Here is a 24,957-nt window from a genome sequence, read left to right as displayed (position 1 = left end):
GAGAATAGACAATATTGAATGCACACATACACTGAACCATGGAGAGTAAGTTACACACTGACAGGTAATAATTAACAGTCACAGTCGGCTACTGTAGACAGCCTTGTCTGGGTGAGAAAGTGTGTTTTTCACTTGGTTTTGAAAACAAACGTATTATCTGTAATTTTCGAGTAATTGTTTATATCTATGCTCTAGGTAAGCATGCGTAGAATATGTTAGTCTGCGTCCTTCCTCTCGATATATCATCAACTTTAACCAATAATTCATTTTCCACTGATCTAATAAGTTCTAACTTAAGGGAACTCCCTTCATGAGAGTAATTGTAGAGTGAAGGAATATTAAATATATGCACATATGGCATAGTGAGTAGTGTGCTTCGTATTTACACTGGGCACTCATAAAACTTTATGTTGGATTCCACGGTCGATAACATTAAACACCTTTTGAAGACTGCAACTTCATCTCGGACATCCATCTATAATTCTTCTTGTACTTCGCAAGTGGGACCCAAGATATTATGTAAAATCTGGAAACTTGTATATTGGGTGGCACTTTAGTGCATTTTGAGTTTTACCACCAATATTAAACTGAACAAATCTCTCCCCGGCTGCTCACAGCTTTAAGTAACATTCTAGGGACGAAACCTTAACATTAATGGCCGGTAATTTTCAAATAAAGTAACTTTTTTTGAAAATTGAAGCAGCACGTGCTTAAAGTTTTGTAAATGAAAGACTTCCAAACAAAGTCATGGAAATCAGAACTTAGGTGAGGTGTCTCTCAAGGGTGTTTTAATTACTCAGCACACGTAAGACGAGTAAATGAAGGGATACATTGCACAGGCTCAACCAGTTAAAAAAGTATTTTGGGATCCAAAGTAGAAAGTCATATTTTAAGTACTGCACAGCCCAGGAAAGTCTTTGACATCTTAGTGCGGATTTTCGGATGTTTTCACAACCTTTTGTTCACATATATAAAGGTCCAACATTGGCTTAACCAAGACACTGGCTGCATATCAAGGGTTAATGTGAGCACAATCAAAGCTGGCTAGGAGGGTTGAACTGAAATGGCAGGACCAAGAAGTAAGGTTTATCCAAAGTGGACATTGGACTTTGATTTTAAAAAACAAAGTACGTTTTTACCCGCTGGAGGAACACGGCTATCCTGTTACATGACAATATTAAACAGAACGACTTTAACTTTTTATGGCATCCGTTGATGTTTTTTTGTTAAAATATCTTTGACAGTTAATCAGTGCCACAAACAAAGTAGACATTTACAGGCACATGCATCAAAGCCTTTTGCAATCGTAAACGGTGCAAATTGCAAAAATCGCCCGTTTGCGATCGCAAAATTAGCTTTGCTATGCATCAAGGGTCAAGGCCCTCGCAATTTGAGAATTCGCAATTAATTGCGAGTTCAAATTGCGATTGCATTTAAGGAGTCGCATTTTGAGATTCCTTAAATGCAATGCATTAAAGTTAAAAAAATCTGCGATTTCACAAATAGGGGGAGCAAATTACCATGAAGTTGAACTTCATGGTAATTTGCAAAAACTTTGAAAAATGCACTTTTGTGCATTTTTCAAACTTTCATGTTGCACACACGCATGCCCTTAGGGCATGTGTGTACGCAAGAGGGCATGTGTCTGCGCAACATATGTGCACAGATCAATTTCAGGGGGTGCAACAGGATGTCCTTTTGACACCCTGGCACCCTTGAAATTGCATTCTCAATTTGCGATTCTCTAATTGAGAATCGCAAATTGAGAATGTCTCTCCATTCATTCCTATGGACCTCTAGGCCCATAGGAATGAATGGGGAGGTATTCCTTAATTGCGATTCGCAATTTGCGAGTCGCAATTAAGGAATGTTTAGAAATCTCTATTTTTTAAGTGATTTCTACATGCATTGGCTTTTGCGATTCCTTAATTGCGATTCCTTAAAAATCGCAATTAAGGAATCGCAAAAGCCAACATTGATGCATGTGCCTATACGTCCAGCGCCAAAGTGAGGGAAAAACACAGGATCGTAATAGAAAGTGACAAAAAACACGAAAGAGCAAAAATCAGAAATGGCACATTTACAAATCCTCTCAGTGATCTTGTAACTCGCGCTAATGTGACTCAGCGTGTTTTACCATTGTGTTTGTTTTTGTGTGTTGCTTGTTTTGCTGTACTTATGTGCTTTATAAACAGCGAAGAGTTGGCTCCTAATCAGTTAGGCTGAGCACTTAAACACAATAGACCAAAAGATATGCCAGAACTGATATGTGAATTCAACATTAGATTTTGCTCATAAGTTAGAAAAACTCATTCCAACCTAAGATCTTGCTAACAAATAGCGATTTATTCAGTCAATTTAAGAGAAAATATTTCAAACAATGTGTTTATGATTAATTTCTTGGTGTATATATATGTATAGATAGATGGTATATTACAGATGTGTATTGTCTGAGCAGCCTTTGTCTCTTTCTTTCTATTATTACGTTCTTTTTCCTTGTGATAACTCCTTAATTCTGTGTACATATGGATGTCTGATTTTGTATGATTGTGATATGGATGACTAGTTGAATGAGTGTTGCATGAAATAATGGTGTAGTATTGTATAAAATGTAATAATTTGTTTGAAATATTTTCTCTTAAATTGACTGAATAAATCGCTATTTGTTAGCAAGATCTTAGGTTGGAATGAGTTTTTCTAACTTATGAGCAAAATCTAATGTTGAATTCACATATCAGTTCTGGCATATCTTTTGGTCTATTTTGTACTTATGTGCTTGGCTTGAGGCAATGAAGGCATGGGAAGCCGGTGCTATGGGTTATGTGATGTATTTCAAGCATCCACTAAACAAAAGAAGCCTTGGCAAAGCCAATAGGTGGCTATGAAATACAACGCTACTGGCTTTCCTAATGCTTGTTTTCCAAAATGAATGCATTATGAAGAACAGAGGAAAATAGAATGGAAACATATGCACTCCCTTGGAGTGTTCCATTCTAAAGAAGACAAGCAGCACAGCCAATAGCTCTGGCCTTTATAATGTGAGTGCCAATGTTTGTAAAGTATTGTAAAAGAGAAACACATTTCAAAATAGTGGTGCAGAAGTAAACACATATTTTATGGTATATAGAAACTGTACATTGATTTAAATGTTTTCAGTCTTTATACATAGGAGTGGGCGTAGCTCACTTAATTTGCTGTAGCGTAAATACACAAAATTGCAGTAATTGCACAAGGTTATGCAGAATTACACGAGGGGGGTACTGCATTTAGCCCTATTTTCTTTGCATTGAATGCACCCTTGGTCCAAAAGGAATCTGAGGATGCATTTTGTGCTATGAAAATAGCGCTAGATGCAACAGAACAGGAACAGTAGCAACCTTCAGTTGCTCGCGCTCTGTTACTGTCCTCTTGAGTAGGCAATTTTGCCCCAAAATACTCCAAATTAAGCTCGCAGGTGTAATTGCATGATTTTTGGTATTTTCTCAATAGTAATGCAAAGTTACCAAAGCTACTCCAATTACTCTGGCTTAATTAACATTTCACCCAGGCCTGCCCGAATATATCAGGTATGAGAGCGCTTTACATGAGCACCAGTTTAGTTACAGATGCGCACATTCATTTTTTGGAGGCACAGGGAGATTAAGTGATTTGCCCAGAATCACAGGATATTCATCGTCATTGCCGAGCCTCGGACCCGATTCCCCAGCTTCGAGGTCGACCGCTCTAGCCGTAAGGCTACATCCTCTCCAAGTTGGTGTTTCCATGAAATTTGTGGAATACTGGAGATAAAGTGAAAACAACCCTTAAATTCTGGTCTTCAGCCACACCCTAGCAAAACACCCCTGTTGTTGTTCTTTTACATACAAACTGGGAGCGGCAGGGAGCACACAGCATGGGGGGCATTCTTTAAGGAGTGAAGCAGCATGCGAGGGAGAGGGCTAGAAACACGTATACGCTCATGGAGGCCTGAATGGGGAAAAAGAAGTTCCTAAAATGTGAGCAGGTGAGGGACACATCAGGCAATCAAAAGGATCTTCAAGAGACTTTGCTGCAAGGGAGATATAACCGGAGAAAAGGAAGGCAAGCCATCGAATAAGAAGCAAGCAAATGAGAGAGACAACCAGTGGTAACCAATTGGCAGGCTGTAAGCCCACTGCAAGCTCATAATAGGTGTTTCACAACCAAACAGTTTACAGTGCCAGGCTCAACATAAACATTTTTGGGGGAATTGTTAATCTACACATGATCATTGTGTTGAGGCGTGCAGGTTAATGTCTGCGAGGATTTTTGGCATTTCTGCAGATGCCCTCCCCTCTACCTTATATACAGGGGAAACCTCTTTCCAAAGTCACCAGCCTTGGTCACTTTGCCACATCCTCTCTCATGAAACGTTGCAAGGCCCTCGTAATTTGAGAATTCGCAATTAATTGCGAGTTCAAATTGCGATTGCATTTAAAGAATCGCATTTTGCGATTCCTTAAATGCAATGCATTAAAGTTTAAAAATCTGCGATTTTGAAAATAGGGGGAGCAAATTACCATGAAGTTGAACTTCATGGTAATTTGCAAAAACTTTGATAAATGCACTTTTGTGCATTTTTCAAACTTTCATGTTGCGCACACACATGCCCTTAGGGCAAGTGTGTGCGCAACATATGTGCACAGATCAATTTCATGGGGTGCAACAGGGTGTCCTTTTGACACCCTGGCACCCTTGAAATTGCATTCTCAATTTGCGATTCTCTAATTGAGAATCGCAATTTGAGAATGTCTTCCCATTCATTCCTTTAGACCTCTAGGCCCATCGGAATGAATGGGGAGGTATTCCTTAATTGCGATTCGCAATTTGCGAGTCGCAATTAAGGAATGTTTAGAAATCTCTATTTTTTAAGTGATTTCTACATGCATTGGCTTTTGTGATTCCTTAATTGCGATTCCTTAAAAATCGCAATTAAGGAATCGCAAAAGCCAACATTGATGCATGTGCCTAGACGTCCAGCGCCAAAGTGAGGGAAAAACACAGGATCGTAATAGAAAGTGACAAAAAACACGAAAGAGCAAAAATCAGAAATGGCACATTTACAAATCCTCTCAGTGATCTTGTAACTCGCGCTAATGTGACTCAGCGTGTTTTACCATTGTGTTTGTTTTTGTGTGTTGCTTGTTTTGCTGTACTTATGTGCTTGGCTTGAGGCAATGAAGGCATGGGAAGCCGGTGCTATGGGTTATGTGATGTATTTCAAGCATCCACTAAACAAAAGAAGCCTTGGCAAAGCCAATAGGTGGCTAGGAAATACAACGCTACTGGCTTTCCTAATGCTTGTTTTCCAAAATGAATGCATTATGAAGAACAGAGGAAAATAGAATGGAAACATATGCACTCCCTTGGAGTGTTCCATTCTAAAGAAGACAAGCAGCACAGCCAATAGCTCTGGCCTTTATAATGTGAGTGTTAATGTTTGTAAAGTATTGTAAAAAAAAAAACACATTTCACAATAGTGGTGCAGAAGTAAACACATATTTTATGGTATATAGAAACTGTACATTGATTTAAATGTTTTCAGTCTTTATACATAGGAGTGGGCGTAGCTCACTTAATTTGCTGTAGCGTAAATACACAAAATTGCAGTAATTGCACAAGGTTATGCAGAATTACACGAGGGGGGTACTGCATTTAGCCCTATTTTCTTTGCACTGAATGCACCCTTGGTCCAAAAGGAATCTGAGGATGCATTTTGTGCTAAGAAAATAGCGCTAGATGCAACAGAACAGGAACAGTAGCAACCTTCAGTTGCTCGCGCTCTGTTACTGTCCTCTTGAGTAGGCAATTTTGCCCCAAAATACTCCAAATTATGCTCACAGGTGTAATTGCATGATTTTTGGTATTTTCTCAATAGTAATGCAAAGTTACCAAAGCTACTCCAATTACTCTGGCTTAATTAACATTTCACCCAGGCCTGCCCGAATATATCAGGTATGAGAGCGCTTTACATGAGCACCAGTTTAGTTACAGATGCGCACATTCATTTTTTGGAGGCACAGGGAGATTAAGTGATTTGCCCAGAATCACAGGATATTCAGCGTCATTGCCGAGCCTCGGACCCGATTCTCCAGCTTCGAGGTCGACCGCTCTAGCCGTAAGGCTACATCCTCTCCAAGTTGGTGTTTCCATGAAATTTGTGGAATACTGGAGATAAAGTGAAAACAACCCTTAAATTCTAGTCTTCAGCTACACCCTAGCAAAACACCCCTGTTGTGCTTTTACATACAAACTGGGAGTGGCAGGGAGCACACAGCATGGGGGCATTCTTTAAGGAGTGAAGCAGCATGCGAGGGAGAGGGCTAGGAACACGTATACGCTCATGGAGACCTGAATGGGGAAAAAGTAGTTCCTAAAATGTGAGCAGGTGAGGGACACATCAGGCAATCAAAAGGATCTTCAATAGACTTTGCTGCAAGGGATATATAAACCGGAGAAAAGGAAGGCAAGCCATCGAATAAGAAGCAAGCAAATGAGAGAGACAACCAGTGGTAACCAATTGGCAGGCTGTAAGCCCACTGCAAGCTCATAATTGGTGTTTCACAACCAAACAGCTTACAGTGCCAGGCTCAACATAAACATTTTTGGGGAATTTTGTTAATCTTCACATGATCATTGTGTTGAGGCGTGCAGGTTAATGTCTGCGAGGATTTTTTGCATTTCTGCAGATGCCCTCCCCTCTACCTTATATTCAGGGGAAACTTCTTTCCAAAGTCATCAGCCTTGGTCACTTTGCCACATCCTTTCTCATGAAACGTTGCAACATACAGCTCTGAGGTTTTATCTGTTGGGAACCGGGGGAGACAAGATCTGCAAAAAAATGAAAATGTGAAAGTAGAAGAAATTACTTTACAGGGTAAGTTTGTCACTGTCGCCTTCCAGATTCACAGCAACAATAATGTTTGTTGTCCAGTAATGTTTTTTGTGCCTGCATTCACATTGTATGGGAAATGTTCCTGTGCTTATTTCTGCAAGTAATATCCGGAAAAGTAGAGGTGGGCGAGCTGCGGAATGCTCAAGGAGCCCTGCTACACCAAACTGTTTTCTTTTTTCTTTTCAAAAGGAAAATCCCGAAGTGGTATTTTCTTTTCAAAATGCCTAGTGTGATGGCGACCCCTAGCGGTAGAACTGATTTCCCTGAAGAAAGGTGTCAGGTCTTCCGTGAATTGCTGAGACAGTTGGGGCAAGAGGTAAGGCTAGTTGGCAGGGAAAGTTTGTTCCCAAGTATATTGTGTTCGCAATTCTTCAATTCTATTCGAAATAAGAAATAATTTTAATCTGTCACTAATCCATCAGCGATGAATTTATAGCAATGGAAGACTCAAGCCTTGTTTACAAGATAGCCCGGCTTGCCTCGAGTAGATACAATACCACACCAGTTGTTTAGTGTTTACACGAGCTTGAGTCGTCTGCGCTGCCGGTTCCCGCTCTTTTCGTCTCACTCACTAGTAGTCTGCCGCTCTCAGCTCAGTTTACGCTAGCTATACATGCGTGTGCAACAAGCGACTTCTCAATTTGGGATTTGCACTGTATTTAATGCGGTTTATTTGAGAGTCTGGACCTTAATATGGTGCTCTCTCTGCTCCTAAAGAAGTAACAGGGCACACAGTTTAGATGAATGAACAAACAAGGGTCTGCTCATTTAGGGTCAGATGAAAGGATCAAAGCATAGCTCTGATGGAATCTGTCCCCAAAGGAAGCGTTTCCTAAAGTCGCCTGCTCCTTGGGCACACCACATGTTTTGTGTTTGCTCTGTGACCTTTGGTGGAACGAGAGACCTTAAGCTCTTTGAGAGGGAGACACAACAGCTGCAGCTCTAAGGCTTTTGTTCCCTTCTATTGTAAGCCGCATGTAACCTTATATGGTCACACAGCGCTCTGCCAGCCTTCGATGAATATGACATACCGGTCAAAAGACGCAAAGGGGCTTGTTCACCAACTGCATTTTGTAGTATGTAAAATAGTGCTGGTCACAAACCCAGGGGCGCAGCTAGCCAGTGAGATTCGGGGCGTGCGACTCAAATTTCCCAACTAAAAGACAGTGGGCTGCAAGGTGGAGGGGTGGGATGGCCAAGGTTCGAGATGGACTATTTCCATGAGGAACAGGCTCAGTACTGATGTGCATTAGGTGGGTCTCTGTTTAGAGAGGCACAGTGGTTGAAAAACGACGGAATGCTATCCTGAGCGTTTGCCACTGGTTGGACTATTTACAAACATTCATCCAATAAACGTTTTGACATTCGTTGCCAATAGAATGCCTTGAAACTTGAGACTTCTGCAGCTTTCCAAGTCTACTACTGCCAAGATTTGTGAATTCCAAAAAGTGGTACTTTTGCACCCTTTCAAGGAGTACTTCTATGGGAGAAGATTTACTGCTTTTTTGGTAAACCAATCACTATATATATTTAAGATCCGATTGAAAAAATTAACTAATTAAAACCTCTTAGTTTAGTGAAAACGACAAGGAAAACTGACACAAACATAGCATTCCTAACTCAGGGCCCCTAGACCCACCTACCAAACCATGAACGCATTTGATGGGTGTCACATCTAAAACACCCTCCTGAAGGTACGCTCATGCCTGTCCCACCTGGGCCTGGTACTTCTCCCTGGGAACGGACCCCTGCCCTGGGATTTAAAAAACATTGTAAACCTGAGTTTGCGTCAAAATGGTGCACTTACCCTACAGAGGGCTAAGAATGAGCAATATCTTTATTTCTCCTTCTTACATCCTCTTTCCATGTGTTCTGCAGCACACATAGAACAGTGAATACAAATATGACATGCTGCTCATAAGACACAAAGGGACCTATTAACAAATTGCATTTTGTACGAACTAAAATACTACTACAGGAGTACTACTCACATACTACAAAATGCTAGCTATTCACAAATCCAATCAGTGAGATCCGGGGGGTGTGACTCTCAAATTGTTTAATGTTTTGTGGTATATCTTCCTGCACAAAACAATCCTGCCGATAACGCAGGCACCCTTGCACTACGGTGTGGCACTAGGCAGCACAGCGTGCACTAGCACTGGAAGAGAACAGTAGTGCGCCATATCTTAATAAATATGGTGCATTTCTTGCTTCTCCCTTTCATTCACTGCAACGCAGCAAGTTGGCTTGCTGCTTTGTGTGAAAGTAAAATAAAACCGGCCCTAAATGTGGCCTAGATTCTTACTATAGATGGAGCAATATTATAGTCTATTTTAGGTGCTTGTATAGTACACATCCTGAAGTAAAGTATTTAAAAGTTCGTACATCCTAAACTCAATTATTTAAAAATGCGCACATATCTGATGAAAACGGAGGCTCTGTGAAAGCAAACATTGGCCTAGGATTAAACAATTCGAAAAAGCAAGGAAGCCAGTATTGATTTCAGGTTACTGGTTTTGAAATTCTGCCACCAGATTGGTATTTTGCTCTACCGTGCTCTCTCTCAGCCTCCCACACTGTTTACATCAAAGGTCACTGTTCTGTCTTTCAGGCTTTGATCAGAACAGGAGACCAGCATAGACCCGAAATACCCCAAATCCAACTATGAAGCTAAGAAAGTGTTTTTCTGAAGTGCCCCTGCTCAAACCTATGGACAGAAACCTGTGCCTCTATTATCTTTTGTGTGGGGAGAGTTTCACGCACGTGGATACATGTTTTATAGGAAATGTGGGAGGTATGGGGGAGGGGCTAGAATGTGGAGAATAACTCCTACTAAATAGAGGGGTTCAGATACATTTAAGACAGGTTTTAGTAGGCACATATTATGACAACCAGACATCCAAAAAGGAGTAAGGCCATTGCTATTCACAAATTACACTCTGTTAGATTTGGCAGAGGTAGGTACCTTTGACCAAATAGGGACCCTTGCGTCTAGTCAGGGTAAGGGAGTACACTCCTAAAATAACCCCTGCTCACCCCCTTGGTAGCTTGGCAGGAGCAGGCAGGCTTATCTCAGAGGCAGTGTGTAAAGCATTTGTGAACACATACAGTCACTCAGTAACAACACTACAGATGGACACCACACAAGTTGTAGTATAAAAATAAGTATTTTTATATACACTTAACACAAGACCACAAACGACAAAAATCCACAATACTGTACTTTAAAAATGGTAGAAATAGCTTAGTTCTCTTTAGATGTAAAATGCGACACTTTAAGTTCAATGTACCTTTGGATGCGTAACGCTATACAACAAAAGTGTTGCAGGGAAGGTGATGCGTCGATTTCCTTACATGCAAGAACGGTGATGCGTCGGGTCCCTACTGCTGTGTAAGGCACGCGTTGGTTCTTCTCCACGTGGGGAGGTGATGCGTCGGTTTCTTACTGCGCTTCTATGGCGATGCAGCCTGCAACGCCGTGATGCGATGAAGATCTGGTGCAATAAAACAAAAGGATGTCGTCCTCTTGATGCGACAACGATGCGTGCACGCCCCACAGCGGTGCGATGATACAGCGATTCTTCTGAGCCGCGACAGGGCCTGCGACATGCTTCTCCAGCGATGCGATGCCGTCTGCTGCTAAAGCAACACTCTGCTCCGGTGATGCGAGGTGCTTTGGGTGATGCAATGGCGACAGCAGCAGCATCAGCACGCTTCTCCGGTGATGCGACGACAACCGCTGTGGCGGCGATACGCTTCTTCATCTTGAGTCGCGCTCCCAGCGACACGCAGTCTCTCAGAAGGCCCAGCTCAACAGCAGGCACTTCAATTCCTAGCAAGGGAAGGCAGGGAAGCTGGTTGGTGAAGACTGTTGTCCCTGAGATGTCAGCAGGAGGCAAGCTCTATCTCAAGCCCTTGGAGAGCCTTTACAAGTTGATTTGAAAGTAGCACAAAGTCTTTTCTCCTTTCTTTGGCAGTCAGGCAGCCACTGCAGGCCAATCCCCCAAACAGCACTCAGCTTAGTTATATTCTCCTCCTCAGTTTCTCTGGTTCTTCTCCTCAGCAAAGGCTCTTCTTGTTTCCCAAAAGTCATCTAAAGTTCTTGGGTCTGGGTCCCAATATTTATACTGGCAAATCCTTTGTCTCTGGAGGCAGAGAGTGTCTGTGCCTAGTCCAAACCAGTTCTGTGCAGTCCTGGAGCACTTTATTGACAAGACTCCTTCTTTCCTTTGACAGTGTGGGCCAGGGACATCAGACGCACCACAGGAGGTGGAGCCAGCATTGTGGAAGGCAGGCCCAGCCCTATTCAGGTCCCGTGCACTCCACGCCACTGGAATCCAGCTATCCTGGCTGAAGACGGCTGATAGCCAGAAACCGGTCCTAGGATGCTTGATTCCGGTCCAGGGAAGACATGGCTTAGCAGTTCGGGCTGGACTGTTCCCATGAGGCACAGGGTCAAGGCTGATTTGCATATGGCCATGTCTGAACTGGGGTGGTGTGGTGAGCAAAAAAACGATGGATTTAGGCCCAGATCTCTGTACTGGGGTGAATGTATGACATTGTTCTGCATTCTGTCCATCAACTGTTGTTTTTGCATTTGTCACCCCGAGTGGGACGGGTATGCTCAGACGTGAGTCCTGTGCTCTCCACGCCACTGGAGTCAGGCTATCCTGGTTGAAGACGGCTGATAGCCAGAAACCGGTCCTAGGATGCTTGATTCCAGTCCAGGGAAGGCATGGCTTGGCAGTTCGGGCTGGACTGTTCCCATGAGGCACAGGGTCAGACTGATTTGCATATGGCCATGTCTGAACTGGGGTAGCAGAGTGGGCTAAAGAACGGTGATGGATTAAACCCAGATCTGTTGACTGGGTGTGAGTGTTTGATTGGTTCAGATGCTCCGTCTATCACCACCCCCTTTTGTACCGCTTTGTTCCCCATAAGTTGGCAGGGTATGCTCAGACGTGAGTCCCTTGCTCACTTTGCCACTGGATTCAAGCAAGACTGGCTGAAGACGGCTGAAATGCCAGAAACTGGTCCTAGGAAGCTTATTTCCGGTCCAGGGAAGGCATGGCTTGGCAGTTTGGGCTGCCCTATTCCCATGAGGGCCAGGGTCAGACTGATTTGCATATGGCCATGTCTGAACTGGGGTGGCATAGTGGGCTAAAAAACAGTGATGGATTAAACCCAGATCTGTTGACTGGGTGTGAGTGTTTGATTGGTTCAAATGCTCCGTCCATCACCACCCCCTTTTGTACCGCTTTGTTCGCCATAAGTTGGCAGGGTATGCTCAGACGTGAGTCCCTTGCTCACTTTGCCACTGGATTCAAGCAAGTCTGACTGAAGACGGCTGAAATGCCAGAAACCGGTCCTAGGAAGCTTGTTTCCAGTCCAGGGAAGGCATGGCTTGGCAGTTTGGGCTGCCCTATTCCCATGAGGGCCAGGGTCAGACTGATTTGCATATGGCCATGTCTGAACTGGGGTGGCATAGTGGGCTAAAAAACAGTGATGGATTAAACCCAGATCTGTTGACTGGGTGTGAGTGTTTGATTGGTTCAAATGCTCCGTCCATCACCACCCCCTTTTGTACCGCTTTGTTCGCCATAAGTTGGCAGGGTATGCTCAGACGTGAGTCCCTTGCTCACTTTGCCACTGGATTCAAGCAAGTCTGACTGAAGACGGCTGAAATGCCAGAAACCGGTCCTAGGAAGCTTGTTTCCAGTCCAGGGAAGGCATGGCTTGGCAGTTCGGGCTGGACTGTTCCCATGAGGCACCGGGTCAGACTGATTTGCATATGGCCATGTCTGAACTGGGGTGGCAGAGTGGTCTAAAGAACGGTGATGGATTAAACCCAGATCTGTTGACTGGGTGTGAGTGTTTGATTGGTTCAGATGCTCCATCCATCACCACCCCCTTTTGTACCAAATCAACAGCAGGTACTTCAATTCCCAGCAAGGGAAGACAGGGGAGCTGGTTGGTGAAGACTGTTGTCCCTTAGACGTCAGCAGGAGGCAAGCTCTATCTCAAGCCCTAGGAGATCCTTTACAAGTTGATTTGAAAGTAGCACAATGTCCTTTCTCCTTTCTTTGGCAGTCAGGCAACCACTGCAGGCCAATCCCCCAAACAGCACTCAGATTTGGTATAGTCTCCTCATCAGTTTCTCTGGTTCCTCTCCTCAGCAAAGGTTCTTCTTGTTTCCCAAAAGTGATCTAAAGTTCTTGGGTCTGGGTCCCAATGTTTATACTAGCAAATCCTTTGTCTCTGGAGGCAGAGAGTGTCTGTGCCTAGTCCAAACCAGTTCTGTACAGTCCTGGAACACTTTGTTGACAAGACTCCTTCTTTCCTTTGACAGTGAGGGTCAGGGACATCAGACGCACCACAGGAGGTGGAGCCAGCATTGTGGAAGGCAGGCCCAGCCCTATTCACGTCCCGGGTGCAACTCCTCCCACCCATCTACATCCAGATAGCTCTTTTCAGCCCTGTGCTGACTCACACTGTCTCCTGCAATCCCCCAGCCCCTGTCACTTAAACTCCAGACATGGAATACACAACCTAGCAGGGGCAGGCATGGATAGTTAGGCAAGAAAATACCCACTTTCTAAAAGTGGTATTTTCAAACACAGAATGTTAAAACCAACTTCACTAAAAGATGTATTTTATCATTCTGAGTTCAGGCATACTAAACTCGTATTGTCGTCGTATGAGTCAGTTAGGATTATAAAGTGTTATAATCAAACTGCCCATTCTGGCCAATGGGGAACAGTTAACCTTGCAATAGTGAAAAACTAAAATGGCTGTAATTCACTATCAGGACATGCCACACCCATCAGGGCATGTCCTACGTTTTGCTTACAATGTACCCTGCCCTTGGGCCTACCAAAGGGGTGACTAATATGCAGAAAAGGGAAGGTTTAGGGACTGGCAAGTGGATGCACTTGCCCAGTCAACATGGCAGTACCAGACTGCACATAGGCTCTGCAATGGCAGACCTGAGACACACTTTTACCGGCTGCTTCTGTGGGTGGAACAACCAGTGCTGCAAGCCCACCAGCAGCATTTGATTTACCAGCCCTGGGCACCCACAGTGCACTGTACTAGGGTCTGACAGTAAATCAAATAAGCCAATTATGGAGTCATTAATCCATACATCAATTTACAATAGGGAGAGCATATGCACTTTAGCACTTATCAGCAGTGGTAAAGTGCCAAGAGTAATAAAACAAACAAAAACAGGTCAGACAAAATACAGGAGGAAGGCAAAAAGTTCAAGGATGACCCTGCAAAATGGGCCAAGTCCAACACACTCATAAAATTATTACAGCTTTAAAGGTGTCCAAAGAGGCCTAGTTGTATTTCAGGAAAAAGAGGCATGCTGTTTTGAGGTCCGTTTAGTATTTTACAATGCAACTAATAGGACATCAAATATTCTTAAGACACCTTCTTTCATTGAATACATCTTTCTTTTATTCTTTTCTGAAACAACTGCCAACATGTTTCACGACCTGTACAATTATAGTTGTTGTTTCATCAGGGCCAAAATCTTGTTCAAATGCAAATAATGCTGAGGTGCATAGTAAATGTTGATTATTCACACTAGTTGCTGCTATCTGTGTTTCCTGAGCATGGAATTCTGTATTCCCAATTTAAAAGTGATTAAAGGAAAAGTGAATGATGAATAATGATAATTTATCAATAACTGGCTTGAAAACCTTCTTAAGCTGCCCAGATCTTGATCATAGAATAAAGAATACCTTGCTCTTGAAAGAAAGATAGCAGTAACTGGGGTTAAGCATCAATATTATCATGCACCTCAGCATTTTTTTGCATTTAGGTTTTTGGTCCTGATGAAGCAACATTATTATCATACCTAACTATCCCAACCCCCAGCAGCACATAGCCTTTGGCCGTGCATGAAGTTTGAAGTTTATTGACTTATATAGCTCTGAATCACCCATGAGGGTATCTCGGCGCTTGGGATGGTGGGGAGCATCAGTAGCCAGGGGAAGATTAGAAGAGGTGGGTTTTTAGCATCTTTGTGAATTGGGCCAGATTAAGTCCAGAACGTAGATGAAAGGGCAAATTATTCCAAAATACCGGGGCAAGATAAGAGAATGCTTTGCCACCGCTGCGTGCCTTTTTGACTCTGGGGGAGGGGGTTGAGCAGATGCTCCGTGCTGGACCTAAGCATCCGTGCCGGGGTGTAGTAGGAGAGCTTGTTAGAGAGATATGATGGGCCTTGACCATTGAGGGCTTTATAAATCATACAGCCTATTTTCAATTTTACCCTCTTTCTTATAGAGAGCCAATGGAGTTGGTTAAGGAGGGGTGCCGAGGGTGTCCTAGCGGGGGCGTCGACAGTGAGTCGGGCAGCAGTATTCTGCACTACCTGAAGTTTATTTATGGCAGTTTCATTAGCTGAAAATAGGAGGGCGTTACAGTAGTCAAGTCTACTCAGTACCAAGGCTTGCATAAGCGTTTTCTTGGTGGATGAGGGTAAGAGGGGGAAGATCCTTTGCAGGAGGCCAAGAATGTAGAAGCAAGAGCCTGCAGTTGTGTTGGCGTGTGTATCAAGGGTAGTTTGCGATCAATCCTGACACCTAAGTTCTTGACCACTTCTTTAGGGGTAGGGGCAGTACCCAACTCTTCCGACCACCAGGTAGGTGACCAATAAGTGGCAGCTCCTCCAAACAGCATGATTTTGGATTTGCCAGCATTAAGTTGTAAATAGTTGGCCCGCATCCAGGCAGAGTGTTGGACGTAGGACCTGCCACCATCCCCTGTGCCCCACCCCTCACTGGGCACAGCCTTCTTTGGCTGTGCACGGTGTTGGCCTGGGTGCCCAAACCCCATGGGTGACCCACCCCAGCAGCGCCTGGCTGTCAGCTGTGCGCAGCATAGGGTTGGGCACAGGGTCTGCTTGTGGTATGGTCCTGCACCAACCCTCTGCAGACAGCCACCTCCAATTGCTGGGCAACCCCCCTTTGGTTCTACAGCACCAACAGACATCCATCCAACTTTTTTTGTCTTTTCTTTTTTGGTCCTAGAGTAACCTTGCAGTAATTTTGTGGTGCTCCTACCAAGTACTGCAAGTCAGCGGTGATATGGAAAAAAAAATTTGCACTTGATATGTATATAGCATATTTTGAGTTGCCTCACCACCACCCTTTTCATGTCGGTCGCACCGCCATGAACAGGGTGATGGTAAGGCAACAAAGGGCATCTTACAAGGCCCTCTTGTGCCTCTGTGCATGGTGGTGCAAAACTGCGGGTGCGGCCCCCTGTAGTTTTGCACCCCTAGAGCCTGCACAGGAGGGAATGCACAACATAGTTTCAGTGGTTCTGGAGCGGGCGGCATGCCACTGCTCTGCTCCAGGATCATTTAAACTCACTGACTCCTGCCCGCCAAATAACAAGTCATTTTGTGGTCTGGCGGGCGGGTGGCCTGGTGGTTGCGGGGGTACTGTTTAAAGGCTCATTGTAAGCCTTCAACAGTACCGCCATGGGATCGCCAGCGAACGTTCCTGCACGAGAAGGAATGCACCATGTTGTGCATTCCTTCCCATGCAGGAACTGGGGGTGCAAAACTAGAGGAACAAGGGGACCCTGTAGCACCCCCTTTGTTGCCTCACTGTCACCCTTTTCATTGCGGTGTGACCGCCATGAAAAGAGTGGCAGTGAGGCAACTGCAAATATACTCAGCGGTTCTGCTGTGGCGCTGGCAGCATATTTTGGTCTCGAACTGCTGCAGACCTCTTCAGGATCCTGGATTCTTGGTGGTAGCAGCAAGTCAGTGCCGGTCTGACCTTCACACTTATAATACTGCGGGCGGTCCTGCAGTGTGGCAGTGGTCGGACAGTGAACAACGACTACGGGGCGCCCAAAGACTTCTGTAGTCTCAATAAGGCCCATGAATACACACACATATTGCACATTGGCCACTGTGTAGTTATAGTTAGGTCAGAGTTTCAATAGGGTGAACATTTCTTGTCTTTCTAATAACTTTAGAGTAGTTTAGCAAATCTTCACAAAACATTACCAGAAACAAATTCAGTCACCTCGACTCCTTCCTGGAGAATTTCAGGGTGATCCCTCAAGCGGGGCCTGAGGGAAAGGCTGGGGTCCCCATAAATAATTTTCCGTTGTTAACTCTCATAGGAAATTTTGGGAAGTGATATAGAAAAAAATGGCTAAACAGAACTACACCAAATTTGGATGAAAGTTAAAACTTTTCTCAGAAAGCATGCTTTTTATTATTCGGTCTAAATCCATTCAGCTGTTTTTGAGAAATGTGCATTTAAAGAGATTCTCAGAGTGATCATGAAAGGGCCGAAAAATAGGTATCTCTGTATGGTTAGTCTCATAGGACTCCAGCAGTACCATAAATAAAAAATATGGATTGAGAGACCCTTCTTTTTCCATCTGTCATTCCAGTCCAGCACGACTGGTATCAGTCCGCACGACTGAGAAATCTTATTGGCTGGCTGCAATCTGAAGCAAAATGTTGCTGTCACTATTACAGGACTTGGTCACCGTGTCCTGAGATTAGTTACAAATTAAAGTATAAGGGTGCCGGCTAGGGATACCCTGACAGCCTGCCACTTATGGGGCCAAAAATCAAAAAAAAAAAAATGGTACCTTGGGACCCAGTGCCGCCTTCCTGTGAGGTACCTCTGTCTGCCCGCGTGAACCAGCACGGCCTTCCTGTGAAGTATAAAGCAAGTCAAATACAAGGACCGTTCATCTGCTTACCATAACTGAACAAGGAGAGTCAATCCACAGAGTTCGACAAAGTAGCCCCAGAAGAGTCTGGGGTTGTGTTTATGGAGCTGTTCATATCTGAACTAGCACACCTTCAAAGCTACTGGGTGGTGGCTCAGAACAACTCCAGAGGTATCCAGAAAAATGAAGGGCTCCCATGGAGATCAAGAGTTAGGTCACAGTTCTATCGAATGGCCATATTGACCCAGAGATGGTATGCACGAAGAAGACCCTAGCAGATATCAGGTGGTGTCAAAGAGGGCTCCACCTTCAGTGTCAACCACTCCCAGAAATGGCTACAATCCTACTGTTTTCTTTAAACCACCACCACCACCGTTCGATTCCACCAAAAATCTAAATATCGGCGACAGATGGACTGCTTGGATAAAGACATTGGATGATTTCATTGATGCACTTGAAGGGACTGATAACAAAAAGATGATCTAGTATCTCAAAAATCTTGCTGGTGATGGTGTAAAAGAAGTCATACAGAAAGTGATGCAAACCAAATAAGAAGTCACATATCGTCAGATTAAAGAATTGATGAATCTCACGTTTAATACAATGCCAAATGTTGATTACGAACCATGGGGTTAATTTATGAGTCCTTGTGTCAATTTTGCGCCGCTGGTGCGTCTCTTTTTGTGACACACCTATGGCGTAAAAAATGTGCCATGTTGCGTCATATTTACAAAGTGACGCATCTAGGTAGATGCGTCACTTTGTAAACCCCTGCACCACATTATACCTGCACCAGGTATAATCTATGGAGGGGGGGGCGTTCTGACGCAAGTACGCATCATAGAAGTGACACAGTGAAATCTATGAGATTTCACTGCGCCACTTCGAGGACCCAAATACGTCATTATCTTACGCCTGCCTCACAGCAGGCGTAAGACTGATGCAGGCCTTTTCAAATGGGGCTTGCCCCATGTGAAAGGACACATTGCTGGAGTTGCGTCACTTTTGTGACACACTCCAGAAATGCGTCAATTTTGCGCCTACAGATACATCAGAAATACTGACGTATCTGTGACTCCTTGCGACATGATACGTCAGACAGTAAATATGACGCATCTATCATGTCGCAAGGAGGGCGAACTGAGAAATGGTGCATCGCTGCTTTCACGCAGATGTGTGTCACGGATCACTGAAAAAATATAGACAAAAAAATATCGAAGTAAAAATATAGAAAGACAAAATATCGAAATCCTATCTACAAACAGGTAAGTACAAAAATATCGAATAAAAACTATTGACAAAATATATATACTTAGTAAAAATATCAAATTTATTAAAATAACTTAAAAATAATTTAAAATTATTGAAATAATAACTATAATTAAAACATACTTAAAAATACTTAAATAACTTAAAAAATATTAAATAATTAATTTAAGTTAAAAAATAAAAATACAACTTTATTTTTAACACATATATATATTAACATAATATTAATTAAAAATGTACAATATTTTTACTGTAACATAGTAAGAGGTTAAAATTTACTATTACCACTCCAACAACTGCAACAGTAGGGTAAACATTGGACAGCGTAGGGGTAAAAATTACTATTCCCACTCCAGAGCCAGAGCGGAAACTGAGCACCTCGCACCGGCACCGGCACCTGACACCTGGAACTTTGCACGAGAGGAAGGAAGGAAGAGGAGCAGCGGGGCAAGCGGCGAGCGCGGGCAGGTGAGTTTGTGAGGGGAACCCCGCCCGCGGCCGTGCCCCCCGCTCCGTCCCGCCTCATTTTGCTTTTCTTTGCACTATCTCGCGGTCCGGCCCAGCGCCTGATATCTGCAGCGCGAGAGGAGTGGTGGGCAGCAGTGAGTGCGGTAAGCGCAGGCGGGCGCGTTTGCACGCGGTTCCCTTCGGCCCCACCGTACTGCAATAGGATAGACCGGTGAGCTGGAAAAAGGCCGGACAAAGCAGGAGGGAGCCTTGACTCCGTGCTCACTTCCTTCTGTGCCCGATCACCGCCCACCACCGGCCTACCACCCAAAACACCACTCCCTAGGACAATCAATCAATCAATTAATTAGGCTGAAAAACAAAGGAAACATTAGGGAACCAAACAACCAATACCAGCTAAACAAAAACTAACCCCCCCACCTCCCCTCTCCTGTGGCCACCACGCTCGCCCCCCAATCCTGCGGGAATTGGGAGACAGGGGCGGGAGAGCGGCGGGAGAGGGGCTGGAGAGCTAGGAAGGGCCTAAGGGGCCTCGCAGCTGCGTACTGTGTGCAGAGTTCTCCAGAGAAGGAGGCCACCAGAGGCTCCGGGGCTAAGACAGCGACTGTGGTGGCCAGTAACTATCCACAAGCGGGTGGCTTCGTGTCCCGTGGACTCTCTTCCACAGAGTATCTTGTCAACCACCACTGCCCTGCGTACTGGTGAACATAGGGCTAGACTGTGCCATGCTGCATCGCGCTGCATGAGATAATCACACAGGGGCCTGATCGGTGCTACTGTACGACCTACTGGCAGCCCTCTACTCTCCTCCTGCAAGATACACAAGATATAAAAGTGACACACAATTGATAATAAGGAAAAACCTCCTATCAACACCAAGGTTTCTCCAAGGTGCCTCCAAAGGCAACAGAGTGAGTTATCACAGAGGAGACAAAGGACCAGGACAAAGGTCTTAAAAGTTCTTAAAAGGATACAAAAAAGGGACCGAAATCAGAAATAAGTGATAAGAGATAGAAAATAAGAAACAAGAAAAAGAAAGAAAAGCAGTGAAATGAGGTCCGGAAAGCCAAGGAAATACTCGGCGCCAACAAACCCCCCCCAAAAGACTAAGGAAGCAAAAGAATAACTCTAAAAATAACCTAATGGACGTCTGCAACGAGGGAAACAAGAACGGGAAGGACAAGGGAAAGACTGGAGAGGAGGAGGGTGAACTCCCCCTGATTTCCCCCCTTCATATCAGCCATGGGGACACCAAAGAGTGTCAATGCTCACATAGCCCGTTAGGGAGCAAATCAGGCTTTCAACCAAAAATCTACACAAAATTCTCATTTATCAAAGATCCCAGCACGGCTCTCTATCTAAACAGTGCCAACGCAAGCAATTTACCATCACCACTCCAACCAACCAAAACAAACGGAACATCCCCCCAAAACAAGAACCTCCGGCAAAGGAGGAGAAGATCAAAACGGACTACAAAAAAAGCGAATACAGCGCAGTGGAGGGTACATTGGCAAACAGAGGAGAAGAGAGCAAGGGGCCTCCGGGAGACCAACCAGCACAGTCCCAGGCCCCAGGAGAAAGACAGGACTGGGGCGACCCAAGTACAAAAAAAAAAACGAATCATAAACGGGATCACTGAAGTCCACACGGAGAAACACACCATAGCGGACCAAAGGGCATTCCCAAATTTTAACACCTCAATAACAGCCAGCAAGGAAAGGAGCCCCACACCACAATTACCATAACTGTACTGAGGAGGAATACCTCAAATGCTCAGCAGCCAAGAAGAGAAGGCACGGCTCATTGGGATGCTCACCGGTAAGCGACAAGGGGCAGGGCGGACCAGCAAGGGCAGCAAACAGGGGACCTCAGGTCTCATCCTTGCAGGATGATAGGCAGAAGAGCGAACCCATGCAGTATGCCGATTCACTGATACAAGGAGAAATACCAGCCTTCACTCACACAGCGACAACGTCAGCGGACAGGCTAGTAAGGCAGAAACTCAGGGATATGAGGGAACCTATAACAAGGGCAGACTTAGACACAGCTGGGCAACCAAACAACACAACCTCGCAGGATGCAAGAGCCCAGGGTCTATGCGCAACTCATCCCAATGTCCCACAACGCGGGAAACATGATAAACCTGAGAAGCAAGAGGAGGGCACAGGGCAAAGGCGCCCCTCTAAACCGGCCGAAACAGAACCTCCAGGCCAATCTTCTGTATCCACCTCACAATCCAACTGAGCACTTACACCATCAAGGATAACGGACCTTGAAACCTTGTACCTCTCCCCGGAAGAGTGGGAAGAACTGGGAGCATCTTATCCCGTGGTCTCCAAGAGGGAATCACCAGAGGAAATCATCAGCGCTAACCCAGGGACGGAATCATCAAACGCAAAGGAAGACATCTGGGCCTCCCTCCTGCATACAATGCAACTATTGGTAAACGCCATTCAATACAAGTCGGATAACATGGACTTACAACTCTCTGTCCTCAACTCCCTGTCAATATTCGTTGCTAATATTGACGGTAAGCTAGCAGAGCTGAACGGCATGGTAAAAAGGGCGCAAGCCGAGACCCAATTAATACAATACAATTGCTCCTGTATCTCAATTGTGGACAAACTGGCAACACTACCAACAGCAATGGACAACCTCCTCTCTGACATCAGGGACGCAGTAAAAAACAACCGGCCTAGTAACTCCGTCAACAATAGATATGAAACGGTATTGCCTACGCACACAGGACCACTGCCCCCATCCCAGGAGAAGCAAAAGTCAACCCCAGACCCGCTCCAGCCCTTGGGAAAAGCAAACAAAAAGAATGCACCGGCTAACAATAGACAAAAATACAAAGGACCCCAAACCCCTCCAACAGAGAGCACAGCGCAAATTAGAAAAACATGTCAAAAAGACGGAGCGCCGGCCCACCATCAACAAGGAAAAGTGGGAAGAAAATAGAAAAGGAAGGGAAGAAACCAAAAGATAACATCAGCGGTGATAGCATGGTGCAAGGGCTCTACTAGAGAGAAAGCAACAGCCAACATATCACAAGATAGGCCGACCGAGATGAGCGACGCAACAGACTCAGAGCGCAATACCCCAAATAAAAATCAACAAAGGGAAACAAAACCCAAAAGAAACCCGCCATCAGTAAGAAGGCCTACAGATAGCCCTCCTTCCAAAAGCGTGAAAGCAACACCCAACCCACCACAAGCAAGGCAGAAGGCCAAAAGAGATGACACTGAAAGGGGGGTTAACTCGCAAGAAGCCCCAAACTCAACTGATATTGGCCATAATCTACAGGAAGCCTCAATCTCAACTGATAAGGAAAACAATGAAAGTAGCCCACCCCAAGACCCAGGATATTCCAAAATTCCTCTTCAGATAAAGGAAATTACACAACCTGGAGCAAGCCCCGAGCTGTGCGCATCGACCTCAGCAAGTACCCCCAGACAAAAACCGACAAAAAGTTGTAAAATGGTTGACAGCCGACATATAGTAGGGACGGAGGATCATCAATGCCAAGCGAAGGACCCAATCGACAATGTAGATAACAGTCGGACACAGGACATGGAGCAAACGTTCCATCCAGAGTATCAATCAAGGGGCCCAATGGACATCCTAAACAGGAGGATCATCCTACGGCTACTGAAAACCATAGAAAGCCTCAAAGATATAACATCTAGTGACCAGGAATCGGTAGAATTTACAGAACCATTGGGAACACTCGGAGTAGAATCAACAAAAACTGTATGGGCCACAGCAGAATTCCCGGCGAGACTACTAAAAGAAAAAGCAAAGTTCGACTCCTGGGGAATAAAACTACAACCTTTCTCGAAATCAAGATACCCAGATCCTTTACTACTTGTCAGCCAGCTGAGGATAAGAGCAAAGGAACAACCACACCAGAACACAGTTTTAAGAGGGGCTCAAAGCAAAACACCAGAGAACCTAGGCCATCTAGAACAGTCCTACAAGAGAACATCGGACATCGACAACCTGCCCGAGTATAACTAGAGCTGGCTATCAAGGACTATAAATACAAAAGAGACAAATCAATGACAAAGCAATGCAAAAACAGCAAAAACATTCAGTACTGTCAGTTTATTCTCTTGAAACATCAATGGCTTAGGAGACAAGTTCTCGGACGCAGAACTAAACATCTGCCTGCAAAGATTCGCCATCATCTCACTGCAAGAAACCTGGTCAGATTCCCCTCCAGCACTGTCAGGATTCAATCTGAACTGCGTTCTGCCCACGCAGAGCTCGCCGTTTGGACATAAGAAAGGAGGTCTTGCAACATACAGTGCTATACAATTAATAGCTAAAGCAGTACCACTGGCTTGCAAGCTAGCCCCCCCAAATGCAATGCAAGTCTTGCGACTGTCACTCCGCGAACTGAATAAAAAAGAAGACATCATCTTAATAAACCTCTACTTGCACCTGAGGGAGAAAATCAAGGGAGCACAACAGCTGAAGGAAGAAGTTGCAAAAATAATAAAATCTGAGAACACGAACAGCATAATCATCACAGGGGACTTTAACCTAAATATGCTCGGCATCTCGGTTCCTGAAAGCACCGATGAGGAGGATACGTTTGCCTGTGAGCAGAATCATCAAGATCGCACTTCGGGAGGCAGAAGTACGAAAACAGCCAGGAGTCTGCTGGTCAAATTTGAAGAGCTGGGCTTCAGGGCACTTAATGGCAGATTTCCCAGAGATCACCCACAATCTGCAACATTCTACAGCACAACGGTAAGCTCCACAATTGATTTTACATTCTTCTCTCGTAGTCTGTACGAAAGGGTAAGAGATATCCACATCCGCACGACTGACCTCAGCGATCACCTCCCCCAGGAAACTACAATAGATGCACCTGCAATACTAAGTCCTCCAGGTGTCAGCAAACTAGGTGCAGACTTCACAACAAACGAAAGACGGATAAAGTGTAAAACCAAAGACCCAAAAAACCTCCTATTACAAGCGAAACAAGTGCTAGAAGAGGCACAATCTGCATTCCCAAACGTAATTACATGCTGGGAGGCTTTCACAAAAAATCTGAGAGACACAGCCGAAAAAAACAGATACACAAAGCAAGACTGAAAGGGCAATGCAGCGAAACACAAGAGTATCTACAACTTTAGAAATGATACCTGGCTAAAAAGGCTGAAGGCGCAGATTAACAAAACTCTGCGCAGAGTAAAAATAGATCCCACCGCGCGCCAAGCACTGAGACAGCTAAATGGCAGCCGCAGGAAACTATTATGGCAACTAAAAAAAGACGCAGAAGAGGCCTTTTGGAGAAAACTCCTACACGACGTGAAAACAAATAACAGCGCACAGTTCTACCAAAAGATCAACAGCCTGATTAGCGTGCGAAGCCAGGGGATCGAATCCCATGTGACGGAAGAGGCTTGGACAACCTACCTCAGTATACACTTCAATGATCCCCAGGAACTGCAGAAAAAAATCTTGTATCACTAAATCCAGCAGTAAAGAACAGAAGCCCTCGCCCCAAGAACCCAGAGCAAGTGACGAGGAACTATTAATCACAAACCAACAAATATGTAATAGGATCTCAAAAG

General features: G+C 44.7%; 1 protein-coding gene across 1 annotated transcript in view; it reads left to right on the top strand.

The window, feature by feature from the left end:
- Positions 1-24,957, top strand: part of LOC147698991 (uncharacterized) — a 617,200-nt gene that overhangs the window by 572 nt on the left and 591,671 nt on the right. The gene's annotated exons all lie outside the window — the stretch shown is intronic.

Source organism: Lissotriton vulgaris, chromosome 8 (assembly GCF_964263255.1).
Source record: "Lissotriton vulgaris chromosome 8, aLisVul1.2, whole genome shotgun sequence".
Taxonomy (NCBI): domain Eukaryota; kingdom Metazoa; phylum Chordata; class Amphibia; order Caudata; family Salamandridae; genus Lissotriton; species Lissotriton vulgaris.
This window is presented reverse-complemented; position numbering and strand designations above follow the sequence as displayed.